Raw genomic sequence first — 25,195 nt, forward strand, 5'->3', positions numbered from 1 at the left:
CTCTAAGTGCAGTATTGTCAATTTATTCAGTAAACAATGGAAAATTTGCACTTACAAGGAGGCCCCCTTCACCTGCTACATCTGATTCTGCTCTCCAAGCTTCATTTTTGATGCACAGGCACATCCTGGTCTCTACTTCCTGATCCTATAGGCATAGTTTGCTGCTGGACGTCTGGATGTCCCACCTGGATCTAATTACCACACGATGAGCCTTTTTAACCGTTTATCTTGTAAGTGCAAATTTTACATTGTTTACTGAATAAATTGTCAATACTGTACTTAGAGGCGCCTTCCTCTCTTTTTCTTGTTACTGCATTAGAGCCTTGCTTCCACTCTAAGAAGAGCTGCCTCAGTGTTACTGCTCCCATCCATCCATCCCTGATATCCATCTGGCACCTTTATCTTCCAGCTACAGAGGTTGGGCTCCAACAAGCGCACCCTATATAATATACATTTTCTGATCATGCTGTTAACCCTATTGTCGCTGGGTTATGGGGATATCCTTCGGCTGTAGGTCTTCCAAATTGTCGATAAAAGGCGATACACCAATTAAATGGAGAGAGAAGCTAACATAGTGTGTACCCATATGTAAAATGTATTGAAATAGATTAAAAAGCAACACTCACAAGTAAAGTGTACATTCCTGGTGCACTACATATAACAGTGGTATCGAGATGTTAATCCTTATGATTGCCACAGATGGTGGAAGCTCCGAGAGTGGGGTCACTGTACTCTCTCCCCTCTCATCTCCTAGTAGTATCCAGTCACTGTGATCCTTGTGGTCCCGCCGGCAGTAGAGTGGTAGCCGGTACTTGAATGTCACTCACTCCACAATACACCCTTACACGTTACACCTGTGTGGCTTCATCAGAGGGTGCATGGGGGTGGTGATAGGAAATCTGTTATGAATAAATGGTTGCCATAGCAACCTCCCGCGAGGACGGGTCAATGATACAGCCTATTATGGCTAATCGGCATATGATGAACAGTAAAGCTAAAATGAATGGAGCTCCTAGGTGGCTAAGATAATGTGTGGAATTGTATGTGGCAATGAGGGAACCCCTGAACTAAGCACCAATTGCTGCAATCATTTTTTTTATTCTATAAAGCAATTCACATCGAAGCCTACGTTCAAACCTCTTAGTGTAAGAGTTTTTAATATAACAATCTACTTTGATTCTGCTTTACTTAAGGTTTTCACCTTATTACTCCCTCTCCAGTTCTTTTTTATATTTTTCTATACCACAAAATTGCATAAGTGAAGGATCACTATTATGATCTTTAAAATGTAATGACAAGTTATGTTTGGGATAACCTCTGGATATATTGTAGGAATGTTCCTTTAACCCCCCGGAGGTATTCCCGAGTGTAGCTCGGGGTTAACTTTCAGTACCAGAAACTACACTCGGGATTACCCTGCAGCGTTGCTCAGGGATTCCCTCCACAACTTACCTTGTCCTGCAGCATCCGTCTTCCAGGTTCCGTTTCCTGCGAGTGTCGGGATGTACGATACGTACGTGGGACGGAACCGGCGGAAAATTCAAAAATGTAAAAATGTGACATTCACTCAATATACTAAAATCTCATAGTATAACATTACTGTATCAAACCATTTCACATTCATTTTGTCCCTAGTGCTTTGTCCTGTGCCCTGCCTGCATTTTTACTGTTCTTTCTGCCTGGAAACTGAGAAACGTCCATGGCGTCCAAAAAGTGTCCCTTAAGGTCAAAAGCGGTTTTAGACCAGCTAGAGAACAGCGATAGTAAATTAGAACCACTTGCAGAATTGAGTGATAATGATTCGTGGGTAAATTTGTCATCAGACACTGAAAACGATTTTGCGACTAAGCTCAGTGATGTGAGACAATGTGGTTGAGAACTTTAATGCTCATTCAGAAAAGTAGAAAAGGGAAAGCCCCGGTGGTGCTCTTGTCAATTGATGCCGAAAAGGCGTTTGATAGAGTGGACTGGGGCTTTATGATGGATAACTTGGAAGTGTTGGGGATTGGAGAGAGAATGCGTGAGTGGATAGGTAAATTATATAGGGAGCCCACCGCAATTATCACGGTAAATGGGGAGAGGTCGGAATCCATTGGGATGTCCAATGGAACAAGACAAGGCTGCCCATTGTCCCCCTTGTTGTACGTTTTGACATTGGAACCTCTGTTGTCAATAATAAGGAATAGTGGAGCGGTAAAGGGAATCCAGATAGAAAATATAGAACACAAAGTAGCGGCCTTTGCGGACGACCTATTGTTTTATGTAGGTAATCCCCGGATAACACTACCAAGTATAATGAAGACCTTGAAGGAATATGGTGAATTATCAAACCTAAAAATTAACCCAACAAAAACAGAGATTCTGAACATCAATATACCAAAGAGCGAAAAAGAAAAATTACAAAAAGAATTCCCCTTTATATGGAGAGAAAAAGATATAAAATACCTAGGAATAAAACTAGCCACCTCATATAAACAACTGAATAGATTAAACTATATTTCTCTGATAAATGAGACTAAGGAAGAATTAAAAAGATTAGAAGGAGGAAATCCATCATGGTTAGGACGTATAAACCCAGTTAAAATGGTAATTACACCTAAAATACTCTATAGATTTCAAATGGTCCCAATCAAACTTCCAGAGGCGTTTTTTAAGATAATGAGAAGAATGTTAACAAAATATATATGGAGGAATAAAAAACCAAGAATATCATACGAAACACTAAGTAGGACTAAAGAGAAAGGGGGAATGGGACTCCCTGATGTCAAGAGATATTATAAATAGAGATGAGCGAAGAAATGAAAAATTCGATTCGACTGATTCGGCGAATTCGTGGACAATATTCGATTCGAGTCGAATATATTCGCTGTGAATTTAACTTAAAAAAGGGTGTTTCTAGGCTTCAGAGAGACTTAATATTAGTGCAGAACACTGTACCTTTAATTTAAATGCCCTTGGAGTCTGCTGGGGAAGAGAAATAATACTGTCACTCAGTATGACATGCAGATGAGTGCCGTCGATCTTAGAATCACCGCACACTTCACTCATTTGGCCAGTCACGGGGCCAAAACCAGTGTTTGGAGCCACAGTGTGGCGGTGGAGGCAGCAGCAATGGGAGGCCATACAGCAACCTATGACAAAATGGAAACCAGCAGGAGTGTGAGGAGACCTGAAAGTGGCACATGGCAGAGTGGGAGCAATGGGAGGCGGTACAAGGACCCATGTCACACTGTGGACCCAGCAGCAGCGTGACGAGGCGGTACGGGGGCCCATGGCAGATTTGGGGCCTGGCAGCACCTATGGGAGGCCTGTAATCTGCCAGCAACCTATGACAAAATGGAAACCAGCAGGAGTGTGAGGAGACCTGAAAGTGGCACATGGCAGAGTGGGAGCAATGGGAGGCGGTACAGGGACCCATGTCACACTGTGGACCCAGCAGCAGCGTGACCAGGCGATACGGGGGCCCATGGCAGATTACAGGCCTGGCAGCAGCAATGGGAGGCCCGTAATCTGCCAGCACCCTATGACAAAAAATGGAACACACCAGCAGTGTGAGGAGACCTGAAAGTGGCACATGTTTGGGGCATGATTCATGGCGGATTTAGTCAGTTGTGTCAGGAACTGGTGGTTTGAAATCCAGACTAATCCACGCCTGATTCATTTTCACAAACGTGAGTCTCTCCACACTTTGGGTGGACAGTCGTGTCCTCCGCGGAGTTACAATACCTCCTGCCGCACTAAACACGTGCTCCGATGCCACGCTACTGGCCGGGCATGACAGCCTTTCAAGGGCAAATTCAGCTAGTTGGGGCCAAAGGTCAAGTTTCGTTGCCCAGTAGTCAAGGGGATTGTCTACCTCGGTTGGCAGGGTGCTGTCCAAGTAGGCCTAAGCCTGTTGTTTGAGGTCCTGCTCCAGGTCCACCTGATGCTGCTGCTGCTGCGGCTGGTTAGTAGTTTCCTCACTGCGCTGGTGAAGAAAGCTACTCATCATCGACTGCAGACTGAGGCAGCCACTGCTGGTGGAGCTGCCACTGCTCCTACCACCCCACCCCTCCCCTGCTGCCATGGCAGCGGAACGCGAGCGCACAGGGCCCACAGTGTCTGAGGATGGACGTTGGCGCAGAAAGGCAGAGACCAGCTGACTACATAGGTGGTTTTTATAGTACGTTATTTTGGCCTCCCTCTCAGCAGGTGTGAAAAAGGCCACCATTTTTGAACGGTAGCGAGGGTCCAACAAGGTGGACAGCCAAAAGTCATCCCTCTGTCTGATGGTTATTATTCGGCTGTCGCTACGCAAGCAACCGAGCATGCTATGGGCCATTTGTGCCAAGGAATGCGAGGGACTCCCTGCCTCCATCTCCACAGCATACTGCCACGGTGCGTCTGGGTCCTCTGTCTCCTCCTCCTCCTCCTCTACCAGATGCTCCTGCTCCTCCACTCCTGTCCGCTGAGTGGAAAAACCACCCATTTCACTCAATAATTCCTGAGCACCAATGTCCTCCTCTACCTCCTCCTCTTCTTCCTGTCCTGCCCCCACAGGGGTCATGTGGCGTTGAGATCTGTGCGCCACGTCTACCGCACCCTGACCAGCCATTGTTAACAGCATTTGTTCAAGGACGTGCAACAGAGGAATGACGTCATTCATCCCATAGTCCTGCCGACTCACGAATAGCGTGGCCTCCTCAAAGGGCCTGAGCAAGCGCAGGTGTCACGCATGAGCTGCCAATGGCTGACATCTAAGTTACACAGGGAGTACCTTTATCCGCTTTTAACATCAGGAAATCTGTGATGGCCTTTCGCTGTTCGTAAAGGCGGTCTAACATATGTAGGGTTGAATTCCACCTTGTTGCAACGTCACAGCATGAGGAGTCGGTACGGGGGCCCATGGCAGATTACGTGCCTGGCAGCAGCAATGGGAGGCCCGTAATCTGCCAGCACCCTATGTCAAAAAATTCAACACACCAGCAGTGTGAGGAGACCTGAAAGTGGCACATGGCAGAGTGTGGCTATGGAGACAGCAGCAATGGGAGGCCGTACAGGGACCCATGACACACTCTGGACTTGGCAGCAGCATGAGGAGGCGGTATAGGGGCCCATGGCAGATTAGGGGCCTGGCAGCAGCTATGGGAGGCCCGTAATCTGCCAGCACCCTATGTCAAAAAATTCAACACACCAGCAGTGTGAGGATACCTGAAAGTGGCACATGGCATGAGAGACTGTGGACCTGGCAGCAGCATGAGGAGGCGGTATAGGGGCCCATGGCAGATTAGGGGCCTGGCAGCAGCTATGGGAGACCCGTAATCTGCCAGCACCCTATGTCAAAAAATTGAACACACCAGCAGTGTGAGGAGACCTGAAAGTGGCACATGGCAGAGTGTGGCGATGGAGACAGCAGCAATGGGAGGCCGTACAGGGACCCATGAGAGACTCTGGACCTGGCAGCAGCATGAGGAGGCGGTATATAGGGGCCCATGGCAGATTAGGGGCCTGGCAGCAGCTATAGGGGGCCCGTAATCTGCCAGCACCCTATGTCAAAAAATTCAACACACCAGCAGTATGTGAGGAGACCTGAAAGTGGCACATGGCAGAGTGTGGCGATGGAGACAGCAGCAATGGGAGGCCGTATAGGGACCCATGAGAGACTCTGGACTTGGCAGCAGCATGAGGAGGCGGTATATAGGGGCCCATGGCAGATTAGGGGCCTGGCAGCAGCTATGGGAGGCCCGTAATCTGCCAGCACCCTATGTCAAAAAATTCAACACACCAGCAGTGTGAGGAGACCTGAAAGTGGCACATGGCAGAGTGTGGCGATGGAGACAGCAGCAATGGGAGGCCGTACAGGGACCCATGAGAGACTCTGGACCTGGCAGCAGCATGAGGAGGCGGTATATAGGGGCCTATGGCAGATTAGGGGCCTGGCAGCAGCTATAGGAGGCCCGTAATCTGCCAGCACCCTATGTCAAAAAATTCTACACACCAGCAGTGTGAGGAGACCTGAAAGTGGCACATGGCAGAGTATGGCGATGGAGACAGCAGCAATGGGAGGCCGTACAGGGACCCATGAGAGACTCTGGACCTGGCAGCAGCATGAGGAGGCGGTATATAGGGGCCCATGGCAGATTAGGGGCCTGGCAGCAGCTATAGGGGGCCCGTAATCTGCCAGCACCCTATGTCAAAAAATTCAACACACCAGCAGTGTGTGAGGAGACCTGAAAGTGGCACATGGCAGAGTGTGGCGATGGAGACAGCAGCAATGGGAGGCCGTATAGGGACCCATGAGAGACTCTGGACTTGGCAGCAGCATGAGGAGGCGGTATATAGGGGCCCATGGCAGATTAGGGGCCTGGCAGCAGCTATGGGAGGCCCGTAATCTGCCAGCACCCTATGTCAAAAAATTCAACACACCAGCAGTGTGTGAGGAGACCTGAAAGTGGCACATGGCAGAGTGTGGCGATGGAGACAGCAGCAATGGGAGGCCGTAGAGGGACCCATGAGAGACTCTGGACTTGGCAGCAGCATGAGGAGGCGGTATATAGGGGCCCATGGCAGATTAGGGGCCTGGCAGCAGCTATGGGAGGCCCGTAATCTGACAGCACCCTATGTCAAAAAATTCAACACACCAGCAGTGTGAGGAGACCTGAAAGTGGCACATGGCAGAGTGTGGCGATGGAGACAGCAGCAATGGGAGGCCGTACAGGGACCCATGAGAGACTCTGGACCTGGCAGCAGCATGAGGAGGCGGTATATAGGGGCCTATGGCAGATTAGGGGCCTGGCAGCAGCTATAGGAGGCCCGTAATCTGCCAGCACCCTATGTCAAAAAATTCTACACACCAGCAGTGTGTGAGGAGACCTGAAAGTGGCACATGGCAGAGTGTGGCGATGGAGACAGCAGCAATGGGAGGCCGTACAGGGACCCATGAGAGACTCTGGACCTGGCAGCAGCATGAGGAGGCGGTATATAGGGGCCCATGGCAGATTAGGGGCCTGGCAGCAGCTATAGGGGGCCCGTAATCTGCCAGCACCCTATGTCAAAAAATTCTACACACCAGCAGTGTGTGAGGAGACCTGAAAGTGGCACATGGCAGAGTGTGGCGATGGAGACAGCAGCAATGGGAGGCCGTACAGGGACCCATGAGAGACTCTGGACCTGGCAGCAGCATGAGGAGGCGGTATATAGGGGCCCATGGCAGATTAGGGGCCTGGCAGCAGCTATAGGGGGCCCGTAATCTGCCAGCACCCTATGTCAAAAAATTCAACACACCAGCAGTGTGTGAGGAGACCTGAAAGTGGCACATGGCAGAGTGTGGCGATGGAGACAGCAGCAATGGGAGGCAGTATAGGGACCCATGAGAGACTCTGGACTTGGCAGCAGCATGAGGAGGCGGTATATAGGGGCCCATGGCAGATTAGGGGCCTGGCAGCAGCTATGGGAGGCCCGTAATCTGCCAGCACCCTATGTCAAAAAATTCAACACACCAGCAGTGTGTGAGGAGACCTGAAAGTGGCACATGGCAGAGTGTGGCGATGGAGACAGCAGCAATGGGAGGCCGTAGAGGGACCCATGAGAGACTCTGGACTTGGCAGCAGCATGAGGAGGCGGTATATAGGGGCCCATGGCAGATTAGGGGCCTGGCAGCAGCTATGGGAGGCCCGTAATCTGCCAGCACCCTATGTCAAAAAATTCAACACACCAGCAGTGTGTGAGGAGACCTGAAAGTGGCACATGGCAGAGTGTGGCGATGGAGACAGCAGCAATGGGAGGCCGTACAGGGACCCATGAGAGACTCTGGACCTGGCAGCAGCATGAGGAGGCGGTATATAGGGGCCCATGGCAGATTAGGGGCCTGGCAGCAGCTATAGGAGGCCCGTAATCTGCCAGCACCCTATGTCAAAAAATTCAACACACCAGCAGTGTGAGGAGACCTGAAAGTGGCACATGGCAGAGTGTGGCGATGGAGACAGCAGCAATGGGAGGCCGTACAGGGACCCATGAGAGACTCTGGACCTGGCAGCAGCATGAGGAGGCAGTATAGGGGCCCATGGCAGATTAGGGGCCTGGCAGCAGCTATAGGAGGCCCGTAATCTGCCAGCACCCTATGACAAAAAATTCAACACACCAGCAGTGTGAGGAGACCTGAAAGTGGCACATGGCAGAGTGTGGCGATGGAGACAGCAGCAATGGGAGGCCGTACAGGGACCCATGAGAGACTCTGGACTTGGCAGCAGCATGAGGAGGCGGTATAGGGGCCCATGGCAGATTAGGGGCCTGGCAGCAGCTATAGGAGGCCCGTAATCTGCCAGCACCCTATGTCAAAAAATTCAACACACCAGCAGTGTGAGGAGACCTGAAAGTGGCACATGGCAGAGTGTGGCGATGGAGACAGCAGCAATGGGAGGCCGTACAGGGACCCATGACAGACTCTGGACTTTGCAGCAGCATGAGGAGGCGGTATATAGGGGCCCATGGCAGATTAGGGGCCTGGCAGCAGCTATGGGAGGCCCGTAATCTGACAGCACCCTATGTCAAAAAATTCTACACACCAGCAGTGTGAGGAGACCTGAAAGTGGCACATGGCAGAGTGTGGCGATGGAGACAGCAGCAATGGGAGGCCGTACAGGGACCCATGAGAGACTCTGGACCTGGGAGCAGCATGAGGAGGCGGTATATAGGGGCCTATGGCAGATTAGGGGCCTGGCAGCAGCTATAGGAGGCCCGTAATCTGCCAGCACCCTATGTCAAAAAATTCTACATACCAGCAGTGTGAGGAGACCTGAAAGTGGCACATGGCAGAGTATGGCGATGGAGACAGCAGCAATGGGAGGCCGTACAGGGACCCATGAGAGACTCTGGACCTGGCAGCAGCATGAGGAGGCGGTATATAGGGGCCCATGGCAGATTAGGGGCCTGGCAGCAGCTATAGGGGGCCCGTAATCTGCCAGCACCCTATGTCAAAAAATTCAACACACCAGCAGTGTGTGAGGAGACCTGAAAGTGGCACATGGCAGAGTGTGGCGATGGAGACAGCAGCAATGGGAGGCCGTATAGGGACCCATGAGAGACTCTGGACTTGGCAGCAGCATGAGGAGGCGGTATATAGGGGCCCATGGCAGATTAGGGGCCTGGCAGCAGCTATGGGAGGCCCGTAATCTGCCAGCACCCTATGTCAAAAAATTCAACACACCAGCAGTGTGTGAGGAGACCTGAAAGTGGCACATGGCAGAGTGTGGCGATGGAGACAGCAGCAATGGGAGGCCGTAGAGGGACCCATGAGAGACTCTGGACTTGGCAGCAGCATGAGGAGGCGGTATATAGGGGCCCATGGCAGATTAGGGGCCTGGCAGCAGCTATGGGAGGCCCGTAATCTGACAGCACCCTATGTCAAAAAATTCAACACACCAGCAGTGTGAGGAGACCTGAAAGTGGCACATGGCAGAGTGTGGCGATGGAGACAGCAGCAATGGGAGGCCGTACAGGGACCCATGAGAGACTCTGGACCTGGCAGCAGCATGAGGAGGCGGTATATAGGGGCCTATGGCAGATTAGGGGCCTGGCAGCAGCTATAGGAGGCCCGTAATCTGCCAGCACCCTATGTCAAAAAATTCTACACACCAGCAGTGTGTGAGGAGACCTGAAAGTGGCACATGGCAGAGTGTGGCGATGGAGACAGCAGCAATGGGAGGCCGTACAGGGACCCATGAGAGACTCTGGACCTGGCAGCAGCATGAGGAGGCGGTATATAGGGGCCCATGGCAGATTAGGGGCCTGGCAGCAGCTATAGGGGGCCCGTAATCTGCCAGCACCCTATGTCAAAAAATTCTACACACCAGCAGTGTGTGAGGAGACCTGAAAGTGGCACATGGCAGAGTGTGGCGATGGAGACAGCAGCAATGGGAGGCCGTACAGGGACCCATGAGAGACTCTGGACCTGGCAGCAGCATGAGGAGGCGGTATATAGGGGCCCATGGCAGATTAGGGGCCTGGCAGCAGCTATAGGGGGCCCGTAATCTGCCAGCACCCTATGTCAAAAAATTCAACACACCAGCAGTGTGTGAGGAGACCTGAAAGTGGCACATGGCAGAGTGTGGCGATGGAGACAGCAGCAATGGGAGGCAGTATAGGGACCCATGAGAGACTCTGGACTTGGCAGCAGCATGAGGAGGCGGTATATAGGGGCCCATGGCAGATTAGGGGCCTGGCAGCAGCTATGGGAGGCCCGTAATCTGCCAGCACCCTATGTCAAAAAATTCAACACACCAGCAGTGTGTGAGGAGACCTGAAAGTGGCACATGGCAGAGTGTGGCGATGGAGACAGCAGCAATGGGAGGCCGTAGAGGGACCCATGAGAGACTCTGGACTTGGCAGCAGCATGAGGAGGCGGTATATAGGGGCCCATGGCAGATTAGGGGCCTGGCAGCAGCTATGGGAGGCCCGTAATCTGCCAGCACCCTATGTCAAAAAATTCAACACACCAGCAGTGTGTGAGGAGACCTGAAAGTGGCACATGGCAGAGTGTGGCGATGGAGACAGCAGCAATGGGAGGCCGTACAGGGACCCATGAGAGACTCTGGACCTGGCAGCAGCATGAGGAGGCGGTATATAGGGGCCCATGGCAGATTAGGGGCCTGGCAGCAGCTATAGGAGGCCCGTAATCTGCCAGCACCCTATGTCAAAAAATTCAACACACCAGCAGTGTGAGGAGACCTGAAAGTGGCACATGGCAGAGTGTGGCGATGGAGACAGCAGCAATGGGAGGCCGTACAGGGACCCATGAGAGACTCTGGACCTGGCAGCAGCATGAGGAGGCAGTATAGGGGCCCATGGCAGATTAGGGGCCTGGCAGCAGCTATAGGAGGCCCGTAATCTGCCAGCACCCTATGACAAAAAATTCAACACACCAGCAGTGTGAGGAGACCTGAAAGTGGCACATGGCAGAGTGTGGCGATGGAGACAGCAGCAATGGGAGGCCGTACAGGGACCCATGAGAGACTCTGGACTTGGCAGCAGCATGAGGAGGCGGTATAGGGGCCCATGGCAGATTAGGGGCCTGGCAGCAGCTATAGGAGGCCCGTAATCTGCCAGCACCCTATGTCAAAAAATTCAACACACCAGCAGTGTGAGGAGACCTGAAAGTGGCACATGGCAGAGTGTGGCGATGGAGACAGCAGCAATGGGAGGCCGTACAGGGACCCATGACAGACTCTGGACTTTGCAGCAGCATGAGGAGGCGGTATATAGGGGCCCATGGCAGATTAGGGGCCTGGCAGCAGCTATGGGAGGCCCGTAATCTGACAGCACCCTATGTCAAAAAATTCTACACACCAGCAGTGTGAGGAGACCTGAAAGTGGCACATGGCAGAGTGTGGCGATGGAGACAGCAGCAATGGGAGGCCGTACAGGGACCCATGAGAGACTCTGGACCTGGGAGCAGCATGAGGAGGCGGTATATAGGGGCCTATGGCAGATTAGGGGCCTGGCAGCAGCTATAGGAGGCCCGTAATCTGCCAGCACCCTATGTCAAAAAATTCTACATACCAGCAGTGTGAGGAGACCTGAAAGTGGCACATGGCAGAGTGTGGCGATGGAGACAGCAGCAATGGGAGGCCGTACAGGGACCCATGAGAGACTCTGGACCTGGCAGCAGCATGAGGAGGCGGTATATAGGGGCCCATGGCAGATTAGGGGCCTGGCAGCAGCTATAGGAGGCCCGTAATCTGCCAGCACCCTATGTCAAAAAATTCAACACACCAGCAGTGTGTGAGGAGACCTGAAAGTGGCACATGGCAGAGTGTGGCGATGGAGACAGCAGCAATGGGAGGCCGTACAGGGACCCATGAGAGACTCTGGACTTGGCAGCAGCATGAGGAGGCGGTATATAGGGGCCCATGGCAGATTAGGGGCCTGGCAGCAGCTATAGGAGGCCCGTAATCTGCCAGCACCCTATGTCAAAAAATTCAACACACCAGCAGTGTGTGAGGAGACCTGAAAGTGGCACATGTTTGAGGCATGATTCATGGCGGATTTAGTCAGTTGTGTCAGGAACTGGTGGTTTGAAATCCAGACTAATCCACGCCTGATTCATTTTCACAAACGTGAGTCTCTCCACACTTTGGGTGGACAGTCGTGTCCTCCGCGGAGTTACAATACCTCCTGCCGCACTAAACACGCGCTCCGATGCCACGCTACTGGCCGGGCATGACAGCCTTTCAAGGGCAAATTCAGCTAGTTGGGGCCAAAGGTCAAGTTTCGTTGCCCAGTAGTCAAGGGGATTGTCTACCTCGGTTGGCAGGGTGCTGTCCAAGTAGGCCCAAGCCTGTTGTTTGAGGTCCTGCTCCAGGTCCACCTGATGCTGCTGCTGCTGCTGCTGCTGCTGCGGCTGGTTAGTAGTTTCCTCACTGCGCTGGTGAAGAAAGCTACTCATCATCGACTGCAGACTGAGGCAGCCACTGCTGGTGGAGCTGCCACTGCTCCTACCACCCCACCCCTCCCCTGCTGCCATGGCAGCGGAACGCGAGCGCACAGGGCCCACAGTGTCTGAGGATGGACGTTGGCGCACAAAGGCAGAGACCAACTGACTACATAGGTGGTTTTTATAGTACGTTATTTTGGCCTCCCTCTCAGCAGGTGTGAAAAAGGCCACCATTTTTGAACGGTAGCGAGGGTCCAACAAGGTGGACAGCCAAAAGTCATCCCTCTGTCTGATGGTTATTATTCAGCTGTCGCTACGCAAGCAACCGAGCATGCTATGGGCCATTTGTGCCAAGGAATGCGAGGGACTCCCTGCCTCCATCTCCACAGCATACTGCCACGGTGCGTCTGGGTCCTCTGTCTCCTCCTCCTCCTCCTCCTCCTCCTCCTCTACCAGATGCTCCTGCTCCTCCACTCCTGTCCGCTGAGTGGAAAAACCACCCATTTCACTCAATAATTCCTGAGCACAAATGTCCTCCTCTACCTCCTCCTCTTCTTCCTGTCCTGCCCCCACAGGGGTCATGTGGCGTTGAGATCTGTGCGCCACGTCTACCGCACCCTGACCCCAGCCATTGTTAACAGCATTTGTTCAAGGACGTGCAACAGAGGAATGACGTCGTTCATCCCATAGTCCTGCCGACTCACGAATAGCGTGGCCTCCTCAAAGGGCCTGAGCAAGCGGCAGGTGTCACGCATGAGCTGCCAATGGCTGACATCGAAGTTACACAGGGGAGTACCTTTATCCGCTTGTAACATCAGGAAATCGGTGATGGCCTTTCGCTGCTCGTAAAGGCGGTCTAACATATGTAGGGTTGAATTCCACCTTGTTGCAACGTCGCAGATCAGGCGATGATGTGGAATTCCGTTCTGCCGCTGCAGCTCAAGGAGGGTGTGCTTTGCGGTGTAGGAATGGCTGAAATGCATGCAAAGTTTACGTGACATTTTAAGGATGTCTTGCAGTGGGATGGTGGATTTAAGGAACCGCTTGACAACCAGATTGAACACGTGAGCCATGCATGGCGCATGGCACAACCTTCCTTGACGCAGAGCAGACACCATGTTCTTTCCGTTGTCGGTCAACATGGTTCCGATTTTCAGTTTGCGCGGAGACAGCCATCTGTCGATTTCTCTGTTCATTACACTCAGAAGTTCCTCCCCTGTGTGACTACGTTCGCCAAGGCATACCAGGTGCAGAACAGCGTGACACCGTTGCGCCCTGCACATGTGATATGCCGGTCGGGTAATGGGACTTGGCACGGGGGTGGCGGCTGAGGACACGGCGGAAGAAGAGGTGGTAGAGGCGGACATCTTTGCCGGACCAAGGACGTGCAAACGTGGAGGCAAAAGCGGCGTGACCTGTCCAAGTTGCTGGTGCGGCTGTGACGGCACCACGTTCACCCAGTGGGCCGTAAATGACATGTACTGTCCCTGACCGTAGTTACAGCTCCACACGTCGGCGCTGCCGTGCACTTTGGCAGAGACCGACATGCTCAAAGACTGGCCCACCATGTCTTCTACATGTGAATGCAGGGCTGGCACTGCCTTTTTGGCAAAGAAATGACGGCTTGGCACTCTCCACCGCGGCGCGGCACAAGCCATCATTTCTCTGAAAGGTGCTGAGTCCACCACTTGGAAAGGGAAGGACTGCAGCACCAGCAACTTGGACAGGAGGACGTTCAGCTTTTGCACCGTCGGGTGCGTGCTCGCAAACTGTTGTCTCTTGGAAACGGATTCCAAGAAAGACTGCTGACGGAATCCGTGAAGAGGAGTAGCAGGAGAAGGAGCATCTGAACGAGCGGAAGATGCCAACGAGCGACAACTCCCCTCAGCAGAGGTTTTGGAGCCTTGACTGGCTGATGGAGGGCGATTGACGTCGGGTGACGGAGCAAGTAACGGAGCGGGTGATGGAGCGGGGGCTGGGGCGGGCAGAACCGCCGTATCTTTATCACGGTTTTCCCAGGCCACCAAATGGCGACGCTGCATATGCTGCCGCAACGCTGTAGTCCCCACATGGGCCCCCTGGCCACGCTTGACTTTCTGGCCACATAGTCGACATACGGCTACGTTTACTTCCTCGGGCGGCTTGACGAAAAATTGCCACACCGCCGAGTAGGAAACTTTGCCCCCGATACTCCTCACTGGCTGACTGCTGCTTCCTCCGTGCACACCGGCACCACTACTGGCCGTGGTGGTAGGCTGCAGTGGAGCTGGTGCTCTACTCCGTGGCCGTTTGGCTCCACTGACACTGCTTCCACTGACACTGCTGCGACCCTGCTGCTGTCTCCTGGGCAACCCACCGACTGTTTCGCTCACTGCCAAGCTGCCACCCTCTTCTCCTGATGATGCGGAAGAAATTGCCTGATGACGACGAGGCTGCCAAGTGCGATCAACCTCCTCATCATCAAGTAGGGTCTCCGCCTCACTACTAGCCCCCTCGGCTGCGTCTGGGTCAGGAGACAGACCTGTCTCTAGACCGGCTACCGGGCCACTCTCCTCGCCACTACTTCTTCGCCTGGCTGCTGAAAAGGCGGATGTCTCCCCCCGTTCCTGACCGCCCTCTGTTAGCTCTTCCTCACTGTACAGTGGGGCTGAGCCCACAGCATGCGATACTTCGCTTGGTGAGGGAACACCAAAGGACAGGGGCAGGTAGAGGACACGTGATTTCAGTGGGCTTGGTCCCGGGCCATGCCAACTAACGGTTGTGTCTGACGTACCCACCGACCGTTGGCTGTAGGTGTCAGAGGTGACCTGGGAAGAGGAAGACGACCGAGCCAACCAATCGATGACGGCAGGGTTGTCGGTGGAGACACGACCGCTGGATGACACCGGGAGCACTGGCCTCTGGCTGCGAATAGTGCTGCCTCGACCCCTTCCTCTGCTGCCACGTCTGCTCGCTCCTAAAACATTGCCTCCTCTGCCACTCCTCTGCATGTTGTCTGACATACTCTTTAATTAAACGATTATGTGTCCCTGAGTAACAATTCTGTGTCCCTGAGTAACAATTCTGTGTCTGTGCGAGTAACAATTCTGTGGCCCTAAGTAACAGTTCTGTGGCCCTCAGTAACAATTCTGTTTCCCTGATTAACGTTTCTGTGGCCCCAAGTAACAGTTCTGTGGCCCTCAGTAACAATTCTGTGTCTGTGCGAGTAACAATTCTGTGTCTGTGCGAGTAACAATTCTGTGGCCCTAAGTAACAGTTCTGTGGCCCTCAGTAACAATTCTGTGTCTGTGCGAGTAACAATTCTGTGGCCCTAAGTAACAGTTCTGTGGCCCTCAGTAACAATTCTGTGTCCCTGATTAACGTTTCTGTGGCCCCAAGTAACAGTTCTGTGGCCCTCAGTAACAATTCTGTGTCTGTGCGAGTAACAATTCTGTGTCTGTGCGAGTAACAATTCTGTGGCCCTAAGTAACAGTTCTGTGGCCCTCAGTAACAATTCTGTGTCCCTGATTAACGTTTCTGTGGCCCCAAGTAACAGTTCTGTGGCCCTCAGTAACAATTCTGTGTCTGTGCGAGTAACAATTCTGTGTCTGTGCGAGTAACAATTCTGTGGCCCTAAGTAACAGTTCTGTGGCCCTCAGTAACAATTCTGTGTCCCTGATTAACGTTTCTTTGGCCCCAAGTAACAGTTCTGTGGCCCTCAGTAACAATTCTGTGTCTGTGCGAGTAACAATTCTGTGTCTGTGCGAGTAACAATTCTGTGGCCCTAAGTAACAATTCTGTGGCCCTCAGTAACAGTTCTGTGTCCCTGAGTAACAATTCTGTGTCTGTGCGAGTAACAATTCTGTGTCTGTGCGAGTAACAATTCTGTGGCCCTAAGTAACAGTTCTGTGGCCCTCAGTAACAGTTCTGTGTCTGTGCGAGTAACAATTCTGTGTCTGTCCCTGAGTAACAATTCTGTGGCCCTAACTAAAGTTTATGTGGCCCTAAGTAACAATTCTCTGGCACTCAGTAACAATTCTGTCTGTCCCTGAGTAACAATTCTGTGGCCCTAATAACGTTTCTGTGGCCCTAAGTAACAATTCTCTGGCACTCAGTAACAATTCTGTCTGTCCCTGAGTAACAATTCTGTGTCTGTGCGAGTAACAATTCTGTGGCCCTAAGTAACAGTTCTGTGGCCCTCAGTAACAATTCTGTGTCTGTGCGAGTAACAATTCTGTGTCTGTGCGAGTAACAATTCTGTGGCCCTAAGTAACAGTTCTGTGGCCCTCAGTAACAATTCTGTGGCCCTAAGTAACAGTTCTGTGGCCCTCAGTAACAATTCTGTGTCTGTCCCTGAGTAACAATTCTGTGGCCCTAACTAAAGTTTCTGTGGCCCTAAGTAACAATTCTCTGGCACTCAGTAACAATTCTGTCTGTCCCTGAGTAACAATTCTGTGGCCCTAATAACGTTTCTGTGGCCCTAAGTAACAATTCTCTGGCACTCAGTAACAATTCTGTCTGTCCCTGAGTAACAATTCTGTGTCTGTGCGAGTAACAATTCTGTGGCCCTAAGTAACAGTTCTGTGGCCCTCAGTAACAATTCTGTGTCTGTGCGAGTAACAATTCTGTGTCTGTCCCTGAGTAACAATTCTGTGGCCCTAACTAAAGTTTCTGTGGCCCTAAGTAACAATTCTCTGGCACTCAGTAACAATTCTGTCTGTCCCTGAGTAACAATTCTGTGGCCCTAATAACGTTTCTGTGGCCCTAAGTAACAATTCTCTGGCACTCAGTAACAATTCTGTCTGTCCCTGAGTAACAATTCTGTGTCTGTGCGAGTAACAATTCTGTGGCCCTAAGTAACAGTTCTGTGGCCCTCAGTAACAATTCTGTGTCTGTGCGAGTAACAATTCTGTGTCTGTGCGAGTAACAATTCTGTGGCCCTAAGTAACAGTTCTGTGGCCCTCAGTAACAATTCTGTGTCTGTCCCTGAGTAACAATTCTGTGGCCCTAACTAAAGTTTCTGTGGCCCTAAGTAACAATTCTCTGGCACTCAGTAACAATTCTGTCTGTCCCTGAGTAACAATTCTGTGGCCCTAATAACGTTTCTGTGGCCCTAAGTAACAATTCTCTGGCACTCAGTAACAATTCTGTCTGTCCCTGAGTAACAATTCTGTGTCTGTGCGAGTAACAATTCTGTGGCCCTAAGTAACAGTTCTGTGGCCCTCAGTAACAATTCTGTGTCTGTGCGAGTAACAATTCTGTGTCTGTCCCTGAGTAACAATTCTGTGGCCCTAACTAAAGTTTATGTGGCCCTAAGTAACAATTCTCTGGCACTCAGTAACAATTCTGTCTGTCCCTGAGTAACAATTCTGTGGCCCTAATAACGTTTCTGTGGCCCTAAGTAACAATTCTCTGGCACTCAGTAACAATTCTGTCTGTCCCTGAGTAACAATTCTGTGTCTGTGCGAGTAACAATTCTGTGGCCCTAAGTAACAGTTCTGTGGCCCTCAGTAACAATTCTGTGTCTGTGCGAGTAACAATTCTGTGTCTGTGCGAGTAACAATTCTGTGGCCCTAAGTAACAGTTCTGTGGCCCTCAGTAACAATTCTGTGTCTGTCCCTGAGTAACAATTCTGTGGCCCTAACTAAAGTTTCTGTGGCCCTAAGTAACAATTCTCTGGCACTCAGTAACAATTCTGTCTGTCCCTGAGTAACAATTCTGTGGCCCTAATAACGTTTCTGTGGCCCTAAGTAACAATTCTCTGGCACTCAGTAACAATTCTGTCTGTCCCTGAGTAACAATTCTGTGGCCCTAATAACGTTTCTGTGGCCCTAAGTAACAATTCTCTGGCACTCAGTAACAATTCTGTCTGTCCCTGAGTATGAATTCTGTGGCCCTAACTAGCGTTTCTTTGTCCCTAAGTAACGATTCTGTGGCCCTAATTAACAATTCTGTGTCCCTGAGTAATAGTTCTCTGTCCCTAAGTATCGTTTCTCTGTCCCCAAGTATCGTTTCTGTGGCCCTAACTCTGTCCCTGTCCCTAATACAGAGCGGTCTGCCTCTGTTCAATGACTGCAGGCAAATGAAGAATTCCAAAATGGCCGCTATTTATAGCTCGACCATTACACAGTGCTAGCTGGCTGGCTGCTGATTGGCTGATGCGATCACATGTCGTTGAGGAATGCATTATGGGTCAGCGCGCCTTGTCTGCGCGCCTTCCCAGACATCCCCGCTCCGTCGCCGCACATGTCAGCCGCCATTTTCGGAAAAATTTCGATTCGCGCGTCCGAATTAGGCTATTTTTCGGATTCTTCGACCGAATTCCACTTCGGCTACTTCGATTCGCTCATCTCTAATTATAAAGCAGTAATTTTAGCAAGAATCTATGATTGGACATTTAACCATAAGGGAAAAAGTTGGGTAAAAATAGAAAACGAATTGAGTGGAATTACTTTGAGTAAGATGATATGGGTTCCAGCACATTATAGAAGAATTAAAGAAAGCACAAGCACTTACACTTTAAATGTTTTTAGGATATGGGATAATTTACATAAACACATGAAATGGGATTTTAACTCTATATTATTGCCTCTTGCAAACACGGAGTATTTCCCTCCAGGAAAGGATGAGATATCAGGGAGATGGTTTAAAAAGGAAGATATCCAATTGAGAGACGTATTGGTAGAGGGGGAATTGAGAACATTTAAAGAATTAAAAGAGAGGGGGGGAGATATGTTTACTAGAATAGATGAGTGGAAATATCATCAACTAAAATGTTTCATTGGAAATCTCCCAAAACCCTTGAGATTAAAAAAGGAGTGGAATATGTTTGAAAGGCTATTAGAAACACGTAGAGATGGGAAACACGGTGTTACAAAAATGTATAGAATACTCACAGAATTAGAAACAGACACAAAGTTAATTTTTATAATAAATTGGGAAAGAGATATGGAGGTGGTGATAGATAAGGATCAACAGAATAAGATATTTAGATTGGTACACGAGAGTGTTAGTATGAGAGATGTTGAGATTAATTATAAATGTCTGACACGATGGCATATTACACCGAGCACTGAGCATAAGATGAGTGGGGAGAATTCAAAAATGTGTTGGAGAGGTTGTGGGGAGGAGGGCACGGTGTTTCACATATGGTGGCAATGTCCAAAAATTCAGGTTTTCTGGAAGACAATAGTTAAATTAATAGAAAAAATAACTGGAAAGGACATAGGGTTAGACCCAACCATGTGTCTCCTACATAATGTTGTGACAACAGTAAATAAATATAAAGACTCAGGTGTATGGTACTAAGTGCTGCAAAAGGGTTGATACCCAAGTTCTGGAGGAAGACAGAGGTGCCGATGGAGGAGGATTGGATCAATAGGGTAAACCAGATTAGTAGAATGGAAAAAACCTACTATATGCAGGAAGACAGGTTGGAAACATACTATTCGCGATGGGGAAAATGGGAAAAATCAGGATTGAAAGAGAAATATAGAAAATTTTAAACTAGGAAGTTATTTAAAGTCATTGGGCCTTGAGAGATTGGAGATCTTGCAGTGGGGATGGAGGGGGAAGGGGGGTCAAAATAGGTTGGGAGGGGAGGGAAAGAAAAGAGGTAATTAGAAGGGGCAAAGTAGAAATTTATTGATTATTTATATGTAAATTCCTCTTTTTATGGAATTTTTGTAATAATATGAAAAACTAATAAATATTTAAATTAAAAACAAAAACAAAAAACAAACTAAACGAAATTCAGCCTCCTGGCTCTCTTTATCAGCCCTGCTAGTTATCAGTAACTCTATTTATATGGGTTCCCCAGACCACTGGCTAGTCTCAGCACACAGCAGTTGGACTCATTGAATGCACACAGCCTCCTTCCAAAATATGGCTTTCTTGCACACAGCTATCAGCCACTTGCACACAGCTAACAGCCACTTGCTGCTCTGGCTCCCACCTCTCGTACGTGGAGCCCTCCTGACTCCTGGGCAACGATTTACTGTTGGCCAGGGTGGAGCCCAGAATCATGGTTTGATCTCTACAAAAAGCCTGCACACACCTGTGCAATCAGTGTGCTGGCTGCTTTCAAAACATGGACCCAGGAATGGAGATTTTATCCCTCCCAAATCACTTAGAAATCTCCAGGCCACAGGTCCCAAAACGGGCTTTACAAACCAAAGAGGAAACTGATAAACTAGTTTCCTCTGCATTAAGAGAACTGCCTGGAGCCCCTCAACCTGTATGGTTGAGAATCCTGGGTTATAACCTTGATTTTCATCGTGGCAGGATAACGCACTGCCACATACCTCCCCCTTTGTTTTGACCCCGTAGGGGGCAGAACACATGAACCCATCACATTGGTTGGGACACCTCTGTGCCAGTTCTTAGCCACATAGGCCCAATCTTTTTTCCAGGTATGTTTCCAGGCCCGCACTACCCTGAATCTCAACGGGGGTCTGCCATTTCTTACATTAAACCCTCTCCTCTTGGGGTTTCTGGGTCTATTTTCTTTTTCTCAGGGTGCGCTATCATTCTTGTTGGGTCTCCCCAACTCCCTGTCCTGAAACTGTAGGGAACCCAGTATGTTTAATGCACGGCCACTTTCCGTCTCATTTGAACCACTTTTAATCACTTTCAACAATCCTCCGGATTCATCAATTCCTTTCATGGTTACCCACAGCAACCAAAACCTTATTCCCAAGCACACTCCGAAACGCATTCAAATTTTCATGGTTACTTTCAAAAAGCAACCCATCTTTTCCCGTACCATTCAGCAACAAGTCACCTTTTCCACAATTAATACCTTCAGTGCCTGTTAGGACCAGACCTGAGGAGGGACCATACACAGGCGAGCAACTAGCCCTAACGAGACATTCGCACAGCTCCAGTTTGCCTGTTGTCCAGCTCTCTGGGGGCAATGGTCCCACCAACAGTCACTGATCAAAGCACACAGCATTGCTTAACATCATAATTTCCACTGGTTTACTCATCCCAATGTCACAGTCATAAATACCATTGTTAGCTGTACCAATTATTAACAGATCACATATTTCACCATCACAATCTCTGATTGTATCAGTGCTGTAAATCAGGGTAGAGAAAGCGAGCGCTAAAACCAAAAAGTAGCTGATACACCAAAAGGTAACCAAAAACAACCTTCAGGCAAATACAATATAGATAGGTGCAGTGCTTGAGATATGTAAAAACTAAATATTCCAGTGCAAAGTGTTCAAATAAATATATAACGTAGGTGCAGCATCAATAGTACATAATAAAATATATATGCACAAAAATTAATAATAAAATATAAAGTGACAAAGTGCAAAAAAAGTGCTGAAAAATCATATGCATTATAATGTGCTATAAACAGTGTTGATCGTGAGCGTATAAAGTGCTATAGTATCAGAGTTCAATAATGTATCAATATTCATGAAGTGCTACTATTGGAGATACATCCCTGAATGGTCTCATAACAGGTGCTCCAAATACTAAATGATATTCAGAGGGGTGCCAGGAATATGTTGAGATTAAGCACTCCCCATATGAGTACTCATAACACGCATTTGTATATATATATATTGTCAGCCTGAGGTCCCATTAAGGATATACAGCCAGGTCTGGTCAAAGAGATCCCCTTTTCCTCATACAGGATATGTACAGCCAGGTCTGGTCAGAAAGATCCCCATCGCTGGATATCTCGCAATACCTCAATAGCCAGAAAGAATAATGCCCATAGTGTAGTATATTCCAGTAAAACTGTTTACTAGGTATAAGCAAAGAATCAGGACCTCCAGCTGACAAAATATATATATATATATATATATATATATATATATAAATGTGTATTATGAGTATGCATCTGGTGAGTGCATAATCTCAACATGTTCGTGGCACCACACTGAATATCATTTAGTATTTGGAGCACCTATTATGAGACCATTCAGGGATGGATCTCCAATAGTAGCACTTTATGAACATTGATACATTATTGAACTTTGATACTATAGCACTTTATGTGCTCACGATCATCACTGTTTATAGCACATTATTATGCATATGATTTTTCAGCACTTTGTTTGCACTTTGTCACTTCATATTTTATTATTGATTTTTGTGCATATATATTTTATTATGTACTATTGATGCTGCACCTACGTAATATATTTATTTGAACACTGTGCACTGGAATATTTAGTTTTTACATATCTCAAGAGCTGCACCTATCTATATTGTATCAGTGCTGTCATTCAGAGGGTCTCCAGGTACATCAACTCGTAATTCTTTGTGGTAGGTAGACAAAACCTCTGTCACTGCAGAGCGTCTATTCCGGGCCCTTCCTTCTTTTGAGGTCTAGCAGGTGTGATGGTATTCACACTTTTTACTAACCACTGCCCAGTTGCACCTCAGACTGCATTAGCAGAATTATTCTATGTCACCACATCAAATTGACAGTCCTCTGGAATCTCCACCAGTTCTCCTGAGTGCTTTCCACACAACCCAGTTACTGGAAGCACCCTCACAGGGAACTGTGAGATCACTTGCCACAATATTAATAAGCATTGCATCAACCATTTCCATTCTTGATCAATGTAACCCAGTGCAGACTGGACTACTTGGCTCCACCTATTGGTACTCCGCAGTACCACCTTGTCCAACTGCGGTGGAGACACCCAAGTGTACAGCGAATGCTTTCTTATGACTTCAAGCATTTCCAATAATACATTACTTACTTCAAGACATCTTAAGTCTATACTCAAGATCTTTGTAGGGATGTTTCCCCTATAAGAGCCATGGAGGGGCTCATTCTCTGCAGCTTGAGGGCTTGAGACACCTAAGGAGACCTCCATTTCACTAGAGGTAACCATAAGAGCCTGCTCACCACCCGGAGTGCTGTCAGAGGTATGTCTCACACTTATCCCCTCGGCCTCAGCATCAGGGAGCCACTGCAAGTCACAACCAGTTATACTAATTGGTTATACTATACTTTTTATACTTGACTCACTTCCGTTGTTGGGCTGTGAATAACACCTCTGCCATGCATGCACCCTTATATTGGTCCTTCTGATTGAAGGGGAACAACCTTTGCAAGAGCTAATATGCCCTTAACCACCGGCTGCCCTGCGATTTCCCCTTCTGGCATAGCGGTTGTTATATCCACACCCTTGTCACTTATTATAGCCTTGTCTCTGCTATACACACCACATTGTAAGAGCACACTTTGACTCAAACCACTTTGCGATACCACTTTTTCAAGCACAGCAGGCTGTAATACCTCACTTTTACTCACCAGCTCTGGTGGCGCTACTACTACACACAGCTTTCTACTTTCATGTTGACTTAACCCCTTACCAACCAAGTTGCACATAAGGTGAGTGGGCTGCTCCCACACACTCTCAAAACATGATGCAGACCCCCTCTGTTCCATCAGAACAGTATCAGTGCTGTCCTGCACAATTTCTGGCTCCAACACATGGAGACCCCTGGAAACGTCCATGGACAACCCTGTGCCTCTGCCTCTGGTTGCCAAGGGAGATATTCCCCTGTCATTATAAGTGAACATACCAACATAATTACATTCCTAATCATCAGTTGTGAGCTGTCTCAACCTTTTATTCACCATTTGGGCAGCTCCATAGGGGACCTGGGAAACCCTCTTCTCCTTTACTGTGAGCTCCAGGGAGGTTTCCCTGGGCAACTCTGCAGCACCTGTCACTAGGGAATCTGGCACACAGACTGTTTTGGTCACCCCTAGATTAACATTTGCAGCACTCTGCTGGATTACACCAGGCACATACAGAGTCCCCAAGTCTTTTTGAGTCCTTAATCTTGCTGTAGGTTGTTCATCAACCTGTGTCTCCCCACTACTCAGGGTAGCACACTGCAGCAAGTCCATGTCCTTACACTCAGCAGATTTCCCTGCTGGACACACTCCTCAGTCTTACCAGCTCCTGTAGAAGTTGACTTTGGCTTCAGTTGAGTGCTCTGTCGCTCAGCTGCATCCTCACAGACTACTGCCCCTATGTGGCTATAGGGCGACATTGCAGTCTTTCCAGACTCTCCGGCCATATTCCAGAACCTAGGGCAAGTAAAGATCCCATGCCCCACTTGACCACACTCCAAGCACGGTACTGAACTCTGAACTTTAACTTTTTGGCAACTCCTCAATGACTTGCTCTCTCCTGTTGCCATGGGATACCGCTCTCGAGGACACCACTGGTTACAAACTTGGGCAGGCAGACTCCTTGGATTCCAGACATCCTGACTGGCCCGGATGTTGCTGCCAATCCTCCTTGGCACATGCTGTTGCACACCTGGATTCATGTTTCCATGCACATCACCTTTCACTTCCCCTTTAACTGGGGGTGACACAATCAATTTGCACCAGTCCGCAGCTAATTCGCACACAGCTGAATTTTCTGGCCTGGCTGGGTCATGTGGCGAAATACCTTCTAGCCACAGTATCCTTTCTCTTGCTTCAGCAAAGATTGCATCCTTTCTGTGCTTTGACCTCCCCATTGTTACAGTCACACACATAGCAGTTTGTTACACAGTTCAGGAACAAAAAAATGGAGCACTGTCTCTTTAAGGCAGGTTACTTTTCTCTTGCATGTTCTCCTCACCTGCACACACAGATTGTGCTGTCCATTGCACATAAACACAGTTCATATAACTGATGAGTTTACTTTTTCCTGCAGGGATCTCCAATTCTGCCCGCATCCTCCACCATATGTGAGAACTAGCATCAAGTGGTAGAGTTTTTCAGCACACAGCCACTCGCTTTATTCCTTTTAAGGACTTTTAGCCCAATTT

At 49.3% G+C, this 25,195-nt stretch overlaps 1 pseudogene; it reads right to left on the reverse strand.

Moving 5' to 3' along the window:
• Window positions 1–22,812: 22,812 nt before the first annotated feature.
• LOC149472205 (uncharacterized) lies at window positions 22,813–24,901 on the reverse strand (annotated as a pseudogene).
• Window positions 24,902–25,195: the final 294 nt, after the last annotated feature.

This window comes from Staurois parvus, unplaced genomic scaffold (assembly GCF_062004578.1).
Source record: "Staurois parvus isolate SC_StPar_1 unplaced genomic scaffold, SC_StPar_1.0 ptg000022l, whole genome shotgun sequence".
Taxonomy (NCBI): Eukaryota; Metazoa; Chordata; class Amphibia; order Anura; family Ranidae; genus Staurois; species Staurois parvus.